The sequence below is a fragment of the Eubalaena glacialis genome, chromosome 6, assembly GCF_028564815.1.
Source record: "Eubalaena glacialis isolate mEubGla1 chromosome 6, mEubGla1.1.hap2.+ XY, whole genome shotgun sequence".
Lineage (NCBI taxonomy): Eukaryota > Metazoa > Chordata > Mammalia > Artiodactyla > Balaenidae > Eubalaena > Eubalaena glacialis.
The window spans coordinates 112,306,575-112,326,472 of record NC_083721.1 but is presented as its reverse complement, the minus strand read 5'-3'; positions in this window follow the sequence as shown (position 1 = coordinate 112,326,472).

Below are 19,898 nucleotides of genomic sequence, written 5' to 3'. Positions count from 1 at the left end.
AACAGTATGGAGGCACCTCAAAACACTAAAAATAGAACTGCCATATGATCCAGATATTCTACTCCTGGGTATATATTAGAACACTAACTCAAAAAGATACATGCACCCCAATGTTCGTAGCAGCATTATTTACAATGGCCATGATATGGAAGCAACCTAAGTGTCCATCAACAGATGAATGGATAAAGAAGATGTGGTACATATATACAATGGAATACTACTCAGCCATAAAAAAGAATGAAGTAATACCATTGCAACAAAATGGATGAATCTGGAGGGTATTATGCTTAGTGAAAAAAGTCAGACAGAGAAAGTGTATGTTATCACTTATATGTGGAATCTAAAAAATAGAACAAATGAACAAACATAACAAAACAGACACAGACTCACAGATATAGAGAACAAACTAGTAGTTACAGTGGGGAAAGGGAAGGAGGGAGGGGCAAGACCAGGGCAGGGGATTAAGAGGTATGAAACTACTATGTATAAAATAAATAAGCTATAAGGATATATTGTACAGCATAAGGAATATAGCCAATATCTTATAATAACTTTAAATGGAGTATTATCTATAAAAATTCTGAATCACTGTTGTATACCTGAAATTAATATTGTAAATCACAACTACACTCAATTAAAAAAAATCATTCCTCTCTGACCACTAATTTATGTTGTTCTCTTATTTGCTTTTCAGTAAAAGGCCTTTAACACAGAAGTTTTGGTTTTGAAACAGTAATTAGGAAAGAAAACACTTCATATGGGGGATGGAGATTACAGGGAAATGGCACAGTCTTCCTCCTCAGACCTACAGTCCAGTTGCTAAACAAGCAAGTTCAGCAAGTTGCAATTTCTCTAGATTAATAATACTCTTTCTCAAATCCTGCCTCATGAGATTCACTGGGAAAATTTTGTCTTTTTTGCTAAGCTTAGGTTTCAATTATTTTTGGAGCAGCTGCTTCTTTGATTGAAAACAAAGCAAAAGAAAGCAAACATGTAAGGACACACTTACAGTGTAGTGTCCTTACACTGTAAGAACATGGAACTTGCTTGAAAGCCCTGGATCACTTCAAATGCCTCCATATCTCCTATTCTCAATTAAACTTCCTGGAATGTTCCCACAGGAAGCTCTCCATATTTACCAACTTTTTAAGTAATCCAGGAACTCTTACAGCCTGATAAAGGGATTAGGTAAGAACTTTTTAGATAGGAAGATGTTTCTGTATGTCTGTTTGTTAACTGGATAATATTCCTTTTCTAAGCACTAAGCAGTTGACCTCTGACTTGGAGAAAAACAGAATAGTGGCTGTTACTCATTGATGACTTTGGTGGGAGGAAACAACAGCTTGTGGACTTCTGTTTCTGTCATCTTAACAGACTAGATACCCTGAAAAAGTCTCAATAGAAAACACCTAGAAATTGAGGGACTGAATATAACCAGTAGTCTTTAAGATATTGAGCTCTTGAACACAGGAGAAACTTCCAGACACCAACGGTGGTGAGGTGGTGCTGATACCAGCCCCAACCCTGCTTTGGAACATTTGGTGAGCTTGGTAGTCAAGAGGTTTGGGTTTCTGGCATGTAGGGACAGAGGCAAGGCCTTGAACTATGAATGGTGGGGAGGTAGAACTGAGGCTCTGCATAAATGGAGGACTCTCAAAAGGCTAGCCACTAGAAAAAAAAGATGTCCAGGCAAAGAGAAATGAGAAATTGTCTGCTTCTGGGCTCTGAGTAGAAAAAAAGAATTCAGATCTGTATATATATATATATACATACATATGTGATCAATATAACTCCCACAGCATAAATCCCACAAATAAACCTCACTAACATGAACTCAAACCAAAATTATAAACATATGAAGAAATAAGTTACTAAGAGTGAGAACAAATAGAAACAAGAAGCAATGTGATTAGAACCCCCCAAAAGATCATAAAAATATCACATACTAGATATTTAAAATAATTAAGGCAGTAAAATATGGACTAAACAATAAAGGAATAAGATACTATTTACAAATAGTTAGAAGATTAAAAAATAAATGAAATAGAAATCCTAGAGATGAAAATAAAAGTATTGAAATGAAAACTTGGTGTATAGGATAAGCAGCTGGGTAGACACCATTGGAGGAAGAATGAGTGCACTGGGAGATAAATCTAAAGAGATTATATATAATGTAGTACAAAGAGACAAAAAATGTGAGAGATGAATTAAAACGTATGGAAGATAAAATGTGTAGGTCAAACATACATTTAGAAGGTGTTTCATTCCATTCCTAGGTGTTTTACCCAAAGGACATGATAACATATGTCACACACACAAAAACGTGACAAGAATGTTCATAGCAGCTTTACTTGCAATAGCTGAAAACTGGAAGCAACTCAAATGTCCATCTGCTGGAGAGTGAATAAACAAATGTTGGTATATTTGTATAACGAAATTGTACTCAGTAATAAAAAGGAATGAACTATTTACTGATACACATAATGACATGAATGAATCTTAAAAATATGGTGAGAGAGGAAGCTAGACACAAAGGAATACAAACTGTATGATCCCATTCATGTGAAATTATGAAATAGACTAATCTATGGTGGTTGCTGCTATGGAGGAACATGAGGAACTTTCTGGGGTGACAGTAATATGTTATAGCTTGTTTTGGGTGTTGATATTGTGGGCTTATACGATTGTCAAAACTCATAAATGAAACAGTTATGATGTGTAAGTTTTATTGTATGTAAATTATATCTCAGTAAAAAATTTAAAATTTAAAGAGGAAGAAAACAATAGAAAAGATCAAAGAAACTAAACACTGGTTCTTTGAAAAGATAAACAAAATTGATAAACCTTTAGTCAGACTCATCAAGAAAAAAAGGGACAGGAGACCTTCATGATGGCAGAACAGTAAGACATGGAGATCACCTTCCTCCCCACAAATACATCAGAAATACATCTACATGTGGAACAACTCCTACAGAACACCTACTGAACACTGGCAGAAGACCTCAGACCTCCCAAAAGGCAAGAAACTCCCCATGTACCTGGATAGGGCAAAAGAAAAAAGAAAAAACAGAAACAAAAGAATAGGGACGGGACCTGCACCAGTGGGAGGGAGCTGTGAAGGAGGAAAGGTTTCCACGCACTAGGAAGCCCCTTCACGGGCGGAGACTGCGGGGGGCAGAGGGGGGAGCTTCGGAGCCACAGAGGAGAGAGCAGCAACAGGGGTGCAGAGGGCAAAGCGGAGAGCTTCCCGCACAGAGGATCAGTGCCGACCAGCACTCACCAGCCCGAGAGGCTTGTCTGCTCACCCGCTGTGGCGGGCGGGGGCTGGGGGCTGGGAGATGAGGCTCGGGCTTCGGTCGGATCGCAGGGAGAGGACTGGGGTTGGTGGCGTGAACACAGCCTGAAGGGGCTAGTGCACCACAGCTAGCTGGGAGGGAGTCCGGGAAAAAGTCTGGAGCTGCCGAAGAGGCAAGAGACCATTGTTTCGGGGTGCGTGAGGAGAGGGGATTCAGAACACCGCCTAAACGCGCTCCAGAGACGGGCGCGAGCCACGGCTATCAGCACGGACCCCAGAGACGGGCATGAGATGCTAAGGCTGCTGCTGCCGCCACCAAGACTCCTGTGTGCAAGCTCAGGTCACTCTCCACACCACCCCTCCCGGGAGCCTGTGCAGCCCGCCACTGCTGGGGTCCCGTAATCCAGGGACAACCTCCCTGAGAGAACGCACGGTGCACCTCAGGCTGGTGCAATGTCACGCTGGCCTCTGCAGCCACAGGCTCGCCCCGCACTCCGTACCCCTCCTTCCCCCCGCCTGAGTGAGCCAGAGCCCCCAAATCAGCCACTGCTTTAACCCCATCCTGTCTGAGTGAAGAACACATGCCCTCAGGGGACCTACATTCAGAGACGGGGCCAAATCCAAAGCTGAACCCCAGGAGATGTGCGAACAAAAAAGAGAATCGGAAATCTCTCCCAGCAGCCTCAGGAACAGCGGATTAAATCTCCACAATCAACTTGATGTACCCTGCAGCTGTGGAATACCTGAATAGACAATGAATCATCCCAAAATTGAGGCGGTGGACTTTGGGAGCAACGATATATATATATTTTTCCTTTTTCTCTTTTTGTGAGTGTGTATGTGTATGTTTCTTTGTGTGATTTTGTCTGTATAGCTTTGCTTTTACCATTTGTCCTAGGGTTCTGTCTGTCCGTTTATTTTTTTTAGTATAGTTTTTAGTGCTTGTTATCATTGGTGGATTTGTTTTTTGGTTTGGTTGTTCTCTTCTTTCTTTCTTTCTTTTTCTTTTCTTTTTTTGTTTTTTTAATGCTTTTTAATTTTTTATTTTATTTTTATTTTATTTTTATTTTATTTTTATTTTTAAAGGGAACGCTATTTATTTATTTATTTAGGCTGTGTTGGGTCTTCGTTTCTGTGCAAGGGTTTTCTCTAGTTGCAGCAAGCGGGGGCCACTCTTCATCGCGGTGCGTGGGCCTCTCACTGTCGCGGCCTCTCTTGTCGCGGAGCACAAGCTCCAGATGCGCAGGCTCAGTAGCTGTGGCTCACGGGCCTAGTTGCTCCGTGGCATGTGGGATCTTCCCAGACCAGGGCTCGAATCCGTGTCCCCTGCATTGGCAGGCAGATTCTCAACCACTGCGCCACCAGGGAAGCCCAATTTTTTTATTTTTAATAATTATTTTTTATTTTAATAACTTTCCCCTTTCTTCCTTTCTTTCCTTCCTTCTTTCTTCCTTTCTTTCCTTCTTTCTTTCCTTCTTTCCTTCTGTCTTTCCTTTGTTCCTTCCTTCATTCCTTCTTTCCTTCCTTCGTTCCTTCTTTCCTTCCTTCTTTCTTTCTTTCCTTCTTTCCTTCTTCCTTCCTTCCTTCCTTCCTTTCCTTCCTTCGTTCCTTCGTTCCTTCTCCTTTTTCTTCTGAGCCGTGTGGCTGACAGGGTCTTGGTGCTCCGACTGGGTGTCAGGCCTGTGCCTCTGAGGTGGGAGAGCCGAGATCAGGACATTGGTCCACCAGAGACCTCCCAGCTCTACGTAATATCAAACAGCAAAAGCTCTTCCACAGAGCTCCATTGCAACTCTAAGACCCAGCTCCACTCAATGACCAGCAAGCTACAGTGCTGGACACCCTATGCCAAACAACTAGCAAGACAGGAATGCAACCCCACCCATTAGCAGAGAGGCTGCCTAAAATCATAATAAGGTCACAGACACCCCAAAACACACCACCGGATGCAGACCTGCCCACCAGAAAGACAATATCCAGCCTCATCCACCAGAACACAGGCACTAGTCCCCTCCACCTACACAACCCACTGAACCAACGTTAGCCACTGAGGGCAGACACCAAAAACAATGGGAACTACGAACCTGCAGCCTGCAAAAAGGAGACCCCAAACACAGTAAGTTAAGCAAAATGAGAAGACAGAGAATTACACAGCAGATGAAGGAGCAAGGTAAAAACCCACCAGAACAAACAAATGAAGAGGAAACAGGCAGTCTACCTGGAAAAGAATTCAGAGTAATGATAGTAAAGATGATCCAAAATCTTGGAAAAAGAATGGAGAAAATACAAGAAACTTTTAACAAGGACCTAGAAGAACTAAAGAGCAAACAAACAATGATGAACAACAAAATAAATGAAATTAAAAATTCTCTAGAAGGAATCAAGAGCAGAATAACTGAGGCAGAAGAACGGATAAGTGACCTGGAAGATAAAATAGTGGAAATAACTACTGCAGAGCAGAATAAAGAAAAAAGAATGAAAAGAATTGAGGACAGTCTCAGAGACCTCTGGGACAACATTAAACACACCAACATTCGAATGATAGGGGTCCCAGAAGAAGACAAAAAGAAAGGGACTGAGAAAATATTTGAAGAGATTATAGTTGAAAACTTCCCTAATAGGGGAAAGGAAATAGTTAATCAAGTCCAGGAAGTGCAGAGAGTACCATACAGGATAAATCCAAGGAGAAACATGCCAAGACATATATTAATCAAACTATCAAAAATTAAATACAAAGAAAATATATTAAAAGCAGCAAGGGAAAAACAACAAATAACACACAAGGGAATCCCCATAAGGTTAACAGCTGATCTTTCAGCAGAAACTCTGCAAGCCAGAAGGGAGTGGCAGGACATATTTAAAGTAATGAAAGGGAAAAACCTACAACCAAGATTACTCTAGTCAGCAAGGATCTCATTCAGATTCTATGGAGAAATTAAAAACTTTACAGACAAGCAAAAGCTAAGAGAATTCAGCACCACCAAACCAGCTTTACAACAGATGCTAAAGGAACTCCTCTAGGCAGGAAACACAAGAGAAGGAAAAGACCTACAATAACAAACCCCAAACAATTACGAAAATGGTAATAGGAACATACATATCCATAATTACCTTAAATGTAAATGGATTAAATGCTCCAACCAAAAGACATAGACTGGCTAAATGGATACAAAAACAAGACCCATATATATGCTGTCTACAAGAGACCCACTTCAGACCTAGGGACACATACAGACTGAAAGTGAGGGGATGGAAAAAGATATTCCATGCAAATGGAAATCAAAAGAAAGCTGGAGTAGCAATTCTCATATCAGACAGAACACACTTTAAAATAAAGACTATTACAAGAGACAAAGAAGGACACTACATAATGATCAAGGGATCAATCCAAGAAGAAGATACAACAATTGTAAATATTTATGCACCCAACATAGGAGCACCTCAATACATAAGGCAAATACTAACAGCTATACAAGGGGAAATCAACAGTAACACAATCATAGTAGGGGACTTTAACACCCCACTTTCACCAATGGACAGATCATCCAAAATGAAAATAAATAAGGAAACACAAGCTTTAAATGATACATTAAACAAGATGGACTTAATTGATATTTATAGGACATTCCATCCAAAAACAACAGAATACACTTTCTTCTCAAGTGTGCATGGAACATTCTCCAGGATAGATCATATCTTGGGTCACAAATCAAGCCTTGGTAAATTTAAGAAAATTGAAATCGTATCAAGTATCATTTCTGACCACAACACTATGAGACTAGATATCAATTACAGAAAAAAAAATTGTAAAAAATACAAACACATGGAGGCTAAACAATATACTACTTCATAACCAAGGGATCACTGAAGAAATCAAAGAGGAAATAAAAAAATACCTAGAAACAAGTGACAATGAAAACACGACGATTCAACACCTATGGGATACAGCAAAAGCAGTTCTAAGAGGGAAGTTCATAGCAATACAATCCTAACTCAAGAAACAAGAAACATCTCAAATAAACAACCTAACCTTACACCTAAAGCAATTAGAGAAAGAAGAACAAAAAAATCCCTAAAGTTAGTAGAAGGAAAGAAATTATAAAGATCAGATCAGAAATAAAAGAAAAAGAAATGAAGGAAACAACAGCAAAGATCAATAAAGCTAAAAGCTGGTTCTTTGAGAAGATAAAAAAAATTGATAAACCATTAGCCAGACTCATCAAGAAAAAGAGGGAGAAGACTCAAATCAATAGAATTAGAAATGAAAAAGGAGAAGTAACAACTGACACTGCAGAAATACAAAGGATCATGAGAGATTACTAAAAGAAACCCTATGCCAATAAAATGGACAACCTGGAAGAAATGGACACATTCTTAGAAAAGCACAACCTTCAAGACTGAACCAGGAAGAAACAGAAAATATAAACAGACCAATCACAAGCACTAAAATTGAGACTGTGATTAAAAATCTTCCAACAAACAAAAGCCCAGGACCAGATGGCTTCACAGGCGAATTCTATCAAACATTTAGGGAAGAGCTAACACCTATCCTTCTCAAACTCTTCCAAAATATTGCAGAGGGAGGAACACTCCCAAACTCATTCTACGAGGCCACCATCACCATGATACCAAAACCAGACAAAGATGTCACAAAGAAAGAAAACTACAGGCCAATATCACTAATGAACATAGATGCAAAAATCCTCAACAAAATACTAGCAAACAGAATCCAACAGCACATTAAAAGGATCAAACACCATGATAAAGTGGGGTTTATCCCAGGAATGCAAGCCTTCTTCAATTTACACAAATCAATCAATGTGATGCACCATATTAACAAACTGAAGGAGAAAAACAATATGATCATCTCAATAGGTGCAGAAAAAGCTTTTGACAAAATTCAACACCCATTTATGATAAAAACTCTCCAGAAAGTAGGCAGAGGGAACTTACCTCAACATAATAAAGGCCATATATGACAAACCCACAGCCAACACCATTCTCAATGGTGAAAAACTAAAACTTTTTCCTCTAAGATCAGGAACAAGACAAGGTTGTCCACTCTCACCACTCTTATTCAACATAGTTTTGGAAGTTTTAGCCACAGCAGTCAGAGAAGAAAAAGAAATAAAAGGAATCCAAATCGGAAAAGAAGAAGTAAAACTGTCACTGTTTGCAGATGACATGATACTATACATAGAGAATCCTAAAGAGTCTACCAGAAAACTACTGGAGCTAATCAATGAATTTGGTAAAGTAGCAGGATACAAAATTAATGCACAGAAATCTCTTGCATTCCTATACACTAATGATGAAAATCTGAAAGAGAAATGAAGGAAATACTCCCATTTACCACTGCAACAAAAAGAATAAAATACGTAGGAATTAACCTACCTAAGGAGACAAAAGCCCTGTATGCACAAAGCTATAAGACACTGATGAAAGAAATCAAAGATGATACAAACAGATGGAGAGCTATACCATGTTCTTGGATTGGAAGAATCAACATTGTGAAAATGACTCTACTACCCAAAGCAATCTACAGATTCAATGCAATCCCTATCAAATTACCAATGGCATTTTTCACAGAAATAGAACAAAAAATTTCACAATATGTATGGAAACACAAAAGACCCCGAATAGCCAAAGCAATCTTGAGAAAGAAAAACGGAGCTGGAGGAATCAGGCTCCCTGACTTCAGACTATACTACAAAGCTACAGTAATCAAGACAGTATGGTACAGGCACAAAAACAGAAATATAGATCAATGGAACAGGATAGAAAGCCCAGAGATAAACCCACGCACATATGGTCACCTCATTTTTGATAAAGGAGGAAAGAATATACAATGGAGAAAAGACAGCCTCTTCAATAAGTGGTGCTGGGAAAACTGGACAGCTACATGTAAAAGAATGAAATTAGAACACTCCCTAACACCATACACAAAAATAAACTCAAAATGGATTAAAGACCTAAATGTAAGGCTAGACACTATAAAACTCTTAGAGGAAAACATAGGCAGAACACTCTATGACATAAATCATAGCAAGATTCTTTTTGACCCACCTTCTAGAGAAATGGAAATAAAAACACAAATAAACAAATGGGACCTAATGAAACCTAAAAGCTTTTGCACAGCAAAGGAAACCATAAACAAGATGAAAAGACAACCCTCAGAATGGGAGAAAATATTTGCAAATTAAGCAAGTGACAAAGGATTAATCTCCAAAATATACAAGCAGTTCATGCAGCTCAATATCAAAAAAAAAAACAACCCAATCCAAAAATGGCCAGAAGACCTAAATAGACATTTCTCCAAAGAAGATATACAGATTGCCGACAAACACATGAAAGAATGCTCAACATCACTAATCATTAGAGAAATGCAAATCAAAACTACAGTGAGGTATCACCTCACACCAGTCAGAATGGCCATTATCAAAAAATCTACAAACAATAAATGCTGGAGAGGGTGTGGAGAAAAGGAAACCCTCTTGCACTGTTGGTGGGAATATAAATTGATATAGCCACTATGGAGAACAGTATGGAGGTTCCTTTAAAAATTAAAATAGAACTACCATACGACCCAGCAATCCCACTACTGGGCACATACCCTGAGAAAACCGTAATTCAGAAAGAGTCATGGGGGCTTCCCTGGTTGCGCAGTGGTTGAGAATCTGCCTGCTAATGCAGGGGACACGGGTTCGAGCCCTGGTCTGGGAAGATCCCACATGCCTCGGAGCAACTGGGCCCGTGAGCCACAACTACTGAGCCTGCGCGTCTGGAGCCTGTGCTCTGCAACAAGAGAGGCCACGATAGTGAGAGGCCCGCGCACCGTGATGAAGAGTGGCCCCCACTTGCCGCAACTAGAGAAAGCCCATGCACAGAAATGAAGACCCAACACAGCCAAAAATAAATAAATAAATAAAATTAAAAAAAAAAAAAAGAGCTGTCTTATGTTAAGAAAATTAATAAAAAAAAAAGTCATGTACTACAATGTTCATTGCAGCTCTATTTACAATAGCCAGCATATGGAAGCAACCTAAGTGTCCATTGACAGATGAATGGATAAAGATGTGGCACATATATATAGTGGAATGTTACTCAGACATAAAAAGAAATGAAATTGAGTTATTTGTAGTGAGGTGGGTGGACCTAGAGTCTGTGATACAGAGTGAAGTAAGTCAGAAAGAGAAAAACAAATACCGTATGCTATCACATATATATATAGAATCTAAAAAAAAAAAAAGGTTCTGAAGAACCTAGGGGCAGGACAGGAATAAAGACGCAGATGCAGAGAATGGACTTCAGGACATAGGGATGCAGAAGGGTAAACTGGGATGAAGTGAGAGAGTGGCATGGACTTATGTATACTACCAAATGTAAAATAGATAGCTAGTGGGAAGCAGTTGCATAGCACAGAGAGATCAGCTCAGTACTTTGTGACCACCTAGAGGGGTGGGATAGGGAGGGTGGGAGGGAGAAGAAAGAAGGAGGAGATATAGGGATATATGTATATGTATAGCTGATTCACTTTGTTATAAAGCAGAAACTAACCCACCATTGTAAAGCAATTATACTCCAATAAAGATGTTAAAAAAAAAAAGAAAAAAAGGGAGAGGGCTCAAATCAATAAAATTAGAAATGAAAAAGTTACAACTGACACCACAGAAATACAAAGGATTATAATACAAGCAACTATATGGCAATAAAATGGAGAACCTAGAAGAAATGGACAAATTCTTAGAAAGGTACGACCTTCCATGACTGAACCAGGAAGAAATAGAAAATATGAACAGACCATTCACAAGTAATGAAATTGAAACAGTGATTTTAAAAAATCCCAACAAACAAAAGTTCAGGGCCAGATGGCTTCAGAGTAGAATTCTATAAAACATTTAGAGAAGAGCTAACACCTATCCTGAAACTCTTCAAAAAAACTGCAGAGGAAGGAACACTCCTAAACTCATTCTACGAGGCCATCATCACCCTGATACCAAAACCAGACAAAGATACCACAAAAAAAGAAAATTACAGGCCAATATCACTGATGAACATAGATGCAAAATACTCAACAAAATACTAGTAAACCAAATCCAACAATACATTAAAAGCATCATACACCATGATAAAGTGGGATTTATCCCAGTGATGCAAGGATTCTTCAGTATCCGCGAATCAATCAATGTGATACACCACATTAACAAATTGAAGAATAAAAACCATATGATCATCTCAATAGATGCAGAAAAAGCTTTTGACAAAATTCAACACCTATTTATGATAAAAACCCTCCAGAAAGTGGGCAGAGAGGGACCTTACCTCAACATAATAAAGGCCATATGTGACAAATCCACAGCTAACATCATTCTCAACGGTGAAAAGCTGAAAGCATTTCCTCTAAGATCAGGAGCAAGACAAGGATGTCCACTCTCGCCACTTTTATTCAGCATAGTTTTGGAGGTCCTAGCCATGGTAAGCAGAGAAGAAAAAGAAACAAAAGGAATCCAAGTAGGAAAAGAAGAGGTAAAACTGTCACTGTCTGCAGATAATATGATATCATACATAGAATGCTACCAGGAAACTAGAGCTCATCGATGAATTCGGTAAAGTTGCAGGATACAAAATTAAGACAGAAATCTCTTTCATTCCTTTACACTAACAATGAAAGATCAGAAAGAGAAATTAAGGAAACAATCTCATTTACCATCACATCAAGAAGAATAAAATACCTAGAAATAAACCCACCTAAGGAGGCAAAAGACCTGTACTCTGAAAATTAAGACGCTGATGAAAGAAACTGAAGATGACACAAACACATGGAAAGATATACCATGTATTTGGATTGGAAGAATCAATATTGTCAAAATGACTATTACTACCCAAGGCAACCTAAAGATTCAATGCAATACCTATCAAATTATCAATGGCATTTTTCACAGAATTAGAACAAAAAATTTAAAAATATGTATGGAAACACAAAAGTCCCTGAACAGCCAAAGCAATCCTGAGAAAGAAAAATGGAGCTGGAGGAATCAGGCTCCCTGGCTTCAGACTATACTACAAAGCTACAGTAATCAAGACAGTATGCTATGGGCACAAAAACAGAACTATAGATCGATGGAACAGGATAGAAAGCCCAGAAATAAACCCATGCACCTTTGGTCAATTAATCTACAACAAAGGAGGCAGGAATATACAATGGAGAAAAGACAGCCTCTTCAATAAGTGGTACTGGGAAAATTGGACAGCTACATGTAAAAGAATGAAATTAGAACATTCTCTAACACCATACACAAAAATAAACTCAAAATGGATTAAAGACCTAAATGTAAGGCCAGATACTATAAAACTTTTAGAGGAAAACATAGGCAGAACACTCTTTGACATAAATCTCAGCAATATCTTTTTGCATCCACATCCTAGAGTAATGAAAATAAAAACAAAAATAAACAAATGGGGCCTAATGAAACTTAAAAGCTTTTGCACAGCAAAGGAAACCATAAACAGAATGAAAAGACAAGCCACAGAATGGGAGAAAATATTTGCAAATGAAGCAACTGACAAGGGATTAATCTCCAAAATATACAAATAGCTCATGCAGCTCTGTATCAGAAAAAACAAACAATCTAATCAAAAAATGCACAGAAGATCTAAATAGACATTTCACCAAAGAAGACATACAGATGGCCAAAAGGCACATGAACAGATGTTCAACATCACTAATTATTAGAGAAATGCAAGTCAAAACTACACTGAAGTTGGGGATTCCCTGGCGGTCCAGTGGTTAGGACTCAACAATTTCACTGCCGCTGCCCAGGTTGAATCCCTGGTTGGGGAACTAAGATGCAAGCTGCATGGTGGAAAACAAACAAACTATCAATACAATGAGGTATCACCTCACACCGGTCAGAATGGCCATCATCAAAAAGTCTATAAACAATAAATGCTGGAGAAGATATGAAGAAAAGGGAACCTTCCTACACTGTTGGTGGGAATGTAAATTTGCACAACCACTATGGAGAACAGTATGAAGGTTCCTTAAAAAACTAAAAACAGAGCTACCATATGATCCAGCAATCCCATTCCTGGGCATATATCCAGAGAAAACCATAATTTGAAAAGATATAAGCACCCCAATGTTCACTGAAGCACTATTTACAATAGCTAAGACATGGAAGCAACCTAGATGTCCATTGACAGAGGAATGGATAAAGAAGATGTGGCACATATATACAATGGAATATTAGTCAGCCATAAAAAAGAATGAAATAATGCCATTTGCAGCAATGTGGATGGACCTAGAGATCACCATACTAAGTGAAATAAGTCAGAAGGACAAAGACAAATATCATATATCACTTGTATGTGGAATCTAAAAAAATTGATACAAATGAACTTATTTACAAAACAGAAACAGACTCACAGACTTCAAAAACAAATTTATGATTACCAAAGGTGAAACGTGGGGGGGAGGAATAAATTAGGAGTTTGCGATTAACATATACACACTACTATATATAAAACAGATAATCAACAAGGACCTACTATATGGCATAGGGAACCCTACTCAATATTCTGTTATAACCTATATGGGAAAAGAATCTGAAAAAGAATGGATATATGTACATGAATAACTGAATCACTTAGCTGTATGCCTGAAACTAACACAACATTGTAAATCAACTATACTCCAATATAAAATAAAAATTAAAAAATAAAATCATACATCAAATTTCAATAATATTTTACTATAATTAAATCAGTTATACTTCTCTCCTTAATTCGAGAGCCTTTTATTTTGTGCCCCTGCTAGTGTTTTATCATTATAATACTTAAAAATAAAGAGTGTTATGTGACCAAAAATGTTTGGGAAATTCTGCACTAAACCATGTGCTTCTTGGGAGAGTATTCTGGGAAGTGAATTCTGAAAAGATAAGTGGTATCCAACAACAGGTGGCCTAGATGTCATACAATGAAAATCAGTGAAAGATTTTAACAAGGGAAGTTCATGAATAGATTTTTTTGTAATGATAAATCAACTGGTACTATGGGAAATTAATTATAGAAGGAGTTTTGCATCAATGTTACCCATAACTATTGTGCATTTTACGTAATCTCTAATAAAATCCATTATATAAAAGAAAAATATTAAAAATTAAAAAGTGTAAAAAGAGAAACCAGCTAGGATACATGCCAGGAAAATGTAAAGAGTCCCTAAAAGTTCATGTGAAAAGACAACTTAATAGAGGAATGCGCAAAAAGTGTAAACAGAAATTTCAAAGAAGAGAAAATCTGTAGAGCCAATAAATACATGGCAAGTGTATAGTCTCCCCAGTCACCACTTTGGCACCTATTAGATATAGCAAAACTTTAAGTCTGAAACAATTCCAGAATGCTGAGAAGGATGTGAGCAATGGACATCCTCATATACTGCAAGTGAGAGTTTAAATTGATAATGATTTTGGAGAATAATTTGGAAATATTTAGCAAAGATAAAATCCAATCTAGCAATTCTTCTCTTGGATATATCCTCTAGCAGCAGTTCTTAAAATTTCTGGCCCCAGGACCTTTTTTCTTTTAAAAATATTTATTTATTTATTTTTAAAAATATTTATTTATTTATTTATTTACTGGCTGTGTTGGGTGTCGGGTCTTAGCGGCCCTTCGTTGTGGTGCGTGGGCTTCTCTCTTGCTGTGGCGCGTGGGCTCTAGAGTGCGTGGGCTCCATAGTTGTGGCACTCAGGCTCTCTAGTTGTGGTGTGCAGGCTTAGTTGCCCCACGGCACGTGGGATCTTAGTTCCCTGACCAGGGATCTAACTGGCGTCCTCTGCATTGCAAGATGGATTCTTAATCACTGGACCACCAGGGAAGTCCCCCCAGGAACTTTTTAAACCTTGAAAAATCATTGAGGATACCAAAGACCTTTTGTTTATGTGAGTGATGTCTATCAGTATTTACTGTATTAGAAAATAAAGTTGAGAAATTTAAAAATACATTTATTAAGTCATTTAAAAAGTAACAAGCCCATTACATGTTAACATGAATAACATTTTTACAAAATAATTATATTTTCCAAAACAAAAATTTTAGTGATAGGAGTGGCATTATTTTACATTTCTGCAAATATCTTTAGGTCTAGCTTAATAGAAGACAGCTGGTGTTTGTTTCTATATTCAGTCTATAGTAGTATATTGTTTTGATTGAAGTATATGAAGAAAATAGACTCACACAGAGATGGAATCAGAAAAGGGAGGAGTATTATAGTAGCCTTTTCAGATAATTGTGGCTCTTCTTGATACTATATTCCAAACTTAACAAGTGGTAGTTTTTTAAAGGTCAGTTGAAATTAGGAATTTGAAAAATTATCAATGAACTTTTTATAATCTATTAAAATGTATGGTCTATCTTGTACTTTGGAAGGATTTTTTTTACCCATAGGTCATTTTGTAATATTTTGTATTGGTCATTTAGAAAATATTGGTTTACCGAGTTATACAGATTTTCCAAGTGTTGATGTATTTAATTACATTATACAACATAAAAAAAAATCACCGTTCATTTCATCAGAGAAATCTTGAAATACTGAGAAGTTGTTAAGGTTACAACTGGATTCAAGTTTCAAAAATTCCAATTTTTGCTTGAAAACTCATGTCATTAATTTTGATAAAATGTCTGTCCAATGCCTAAGACTGAAATAATCACAGTTTGTCTGCCAGTTGTTCTTTCAAATAAAAAATATTCCACGAAGAAAAATTATGGTTAATTTTGCAACTCAATTGTACAAGTGCTTTTCCTTGAGACACTATTGCACTCGGACACACAACAGAAGTACTTTGTGCTTACTTGTGACATACAGAACATTAAATAGATGAGGATGTAAGAGTTGACATTTAATAAACTAATATTCTTAAGTGGTTTTTTTTAAACCCCTAGTGTACAGTAGTAAAGAATACAATGACTGCTAGTGGTGCCACTGCCTTGGTTTGTGTAAGGTGCCAGTCATGTTGCCTACCATTGCTTTTACACCAGCAAATCTCAACACAATGGAAAAGGTAAATATATCTCTGTGTTATTATGAAAATGGTTTTGACCTCATGCATTGCCTGAAAGGGTCTTGGGCCCATCAGGGGTCTATGGACCATACTTTGAGAATCATCAGCCAAATAAATATTTGACTTTGCACACAAAAACTCAATATTTTCATATTTTTTGTCATTGCAAAGACCAGAAACAACCATCACCCAGAAGAAGGATAAAAAAGTGAAACAATATGCAAGGGAATAATATATAGCACTGAAAATCGACTAGAGATAAATATATCAAGATAGATTAAGTCTCACAAACGTGAGACTTAAAAATAGAGAAAGATTCATGCAGTATCACATCATTTATGTAAAGTTTAAATATATAGAGTATAAAACAACGCTATGGTTATATATATATGTAGTAAACATGTGTAGAAATGAATTGGAATGATAATTACCAAATTCAGGACAGAAGTTACATGTGTAAGGTAGGGAATGAATTACATTTGGAGAGGAGATACATAGAGAGTTTCAAATCCATTTGCAACGCTTTCTTCATAAGTAGTGGTTGTTAAGAGGTTCATTTTATTATTCTTTATAGGTCTTCCTATTTTGAATAATTTCATAATAAATAATAGCCTACCTACAATCACATCCTTTCAAATACTTGCTGTGGAGTTAAGCAGTCGTATAGGTGAAACATTACTATTGAAACTGCGGCATGCAGATATATAGGCATAGCTCAGAGATATTGCGTGTTTGATTCCAGACCACCACAACAAAATGAATATTGCAATAAAGTGAGTCACAAGAAATTTTTGGTTTCCCAACGCATGTAAAAAGTTATATTTACACTATACTGTAGTCTATTGAGTGCGCAATAGCATTAAGTCTAAAAAAACAATGTACATACCTTAACTAAGGAATACTTTATTGCTAAGAAGTGCTAGCCATCATCTGAGCCTTCAGCAAGTTGTAATCTTTTTGCTGGCGGAGTGTCTTGCCTTGATGTTGATGTTGCTGACTGATCAGTGTGGTGGCTGCTGAAGGGTGGGTGGCTGTGATGATTCCTTGAAATAAGACAATGATATTTGATGCATCAATTTATTCTTCCTTTCATGAACCATTGCTCTGTAGCCTGCAATGCTGTTCGATAGCTTTTTACCCACAGTAGAACTTTCAGAATTGGGAGTCAATCCTCTCACACCCTGCCGCTGCTTTATCAACTAAGTTTATGTAATGTTTTAAAACTTTTGTTGTTATCTCAACAATCTTCATAGCATCTTCACCAGGAGTAGATTCCATCTCAAGAAACCACTTTCCTTGCTCATCCATAAGAAGAAACTCCTCATCCATTAAAGTTTTATCATGAGATTGCAGCAATTCAGTCACATCTTCAGGTCTCACATCCAATTTTAGTTCTCTTGCTGTTTCCACCACATCTGCAGTTACTTCCTCCCCTGAAGGCTTGATCCCCTCAAAGTCATCCATGTGGGTCGGAATAAACTTCTTCCAAACTCCTGTTAATATTGTTATTTTGACCTCTTCCCATGAATCATGAATGTTCTTAATGGCATGTAGAATGATTAATCTTTTCCAGAAGGTTTTCAATTAGCTTTGCTCAGATCCATCAGAGGAATCACTATCTATGGCAGCTATAGCACTATAAAATGTATTTTGTAACTAATAAGTCTTGAAAGCCAAAATTATTCCTTGATTCATGGGCTGCAGAATGGATGTTGTGTTTGCAAGCATGAATAAATCTCATTGTACATCTCCATCAGAGCTCATGGGTGACCAGGTGCGTTATCAGTGAGCAGTAATATTTTGACAGGGTTTTTTTTTCTGAGCAGTAAGTCTCAACAGTGGGCTTAAAATATTCAGTAAATCATGTTGTTAACAGATGTGCTGTCATCTAGGTTTTATTTTTCCATTTATAGAGCAGAGGCAGAGTAGATTTAGCATAATTCTTAAGGGCCCTAGGACTTTCAGAATGGTAAATGAGCACTGGCTTCAATTTTAAATTACCAGCTGCATTAGCCCCTAACAAGAGAGTCAGCCTGTCCTTTGAAGCTTTGAACCCAGGCATTGATTTCTCCTCTCAAGCTATGAAAGTCCTAGATGGCATCTCTTTCCTACATAAGGCTGTTTTGTTTACACTGAAGATCTGTTGTTTAGTGTAGCCACCTCCATTCAGCACTTGCTACTTCACCCTGTACTTTTATGTTGTGGAGATGGCTTCTTTCCTTAAACCTCATTAACCAACCTCTGTTAGATTTCTTCTGCAGCTTCTTGATCTCTCTCAGCCTTTACAGAATTGAAGAGAATTAGGGCCTTGCTCTGGGTTAGGTTTGGCTTAAGGGAATGTTGTGGTTGGTGTGATCTTCTGTCCAGACCATTACTACTTTCTCCATATCAGCAATGAGGCTGTTTTTCTTTCTTATCATTCATGTGTTCACTGGAGTAGCACTTTTAATTTCCTTCAAGAACTTTTCCTTTGCATTTACAACTTGGCTAACTGTTTGGTGCAAGAGGCCTAGCTTTTGGCCTGCCTCAGCTGTTGACATGACTTCCTCACTAAGCTTAGTCATTTTTAGTGTTTGATTTACAGTGAGAGATGTGTGACTCTTTCACTTGAACACACAGAGGCCACTGTAGGGTTACAGTTGGCTGAATTTCAACATTATTGTGTCTCAGGGAATAGGGAGCCCCAAGGAGAGGGAGAGAGATGGGGAAAGGCTGGTCAGCAGAGCAGTCAGAACACAAACAACATTTATCAATTAAGTTTGCATCTGATACGGGCACAGTTTGTGGTGCCCCCAAACAATTACAATAGTAACAAAGATCACTGACCACATATCACCATTACAAATATAATAATAAAAAAGTTTGAAATACTGCAAGAATTACCAAAATGGGACAAAGTCAGGAAGTGAGCAAATGCTGTTGAAAAAATGACTTGCTTGATGCAGGGTTGCCACAGACCTTCAATTTATAAAGAAATGCAGTATTTGCGAAGCACAATAAGGTGAAGTGCAATAAAACAGGTACCCCTGTAAAGTCAGGGACTAACTTCACAGTAATGGTGTCATTCTCCCTAATAACACCAAAAAGATATTCAGCTACATGGGGCTGCTTGTTTTCCTTAGAGGTAAGGACGACTCAAGCTCACTATTTAAATAGATTACCTTCAAGTCATTCATTCTCACTTACAGAAAGCATCTCTCCATCTCTCCTTGCAGGTATAAACCAAAAGTGTCTGCTCCCACAGCAATCCAGACAGTCAATTTAGTCGCTTCATGTTTTCAGCATTCTCAGCAGCCAGTGCTCTGTGGCATCTGCTGTTTTAATTCCATCTTCAGGGGGCTCCTTGCCCTCTTGAACTTTGTAATTGAAGTGGAAGTACTTTGCTCTGCTACCGTCACTGTAACCTCAGCAGCCTTTGAACTTTCACCTTACTCAACACCGCCACCCCAAGCCTGTCCTTTCCAGGGATTTGAAATGTAAAACAAACTGCCTGGGCTTAGTTAGTGGTAACAGACACCAAAATAATCATAATTTCCATAATGGCTTTTTCA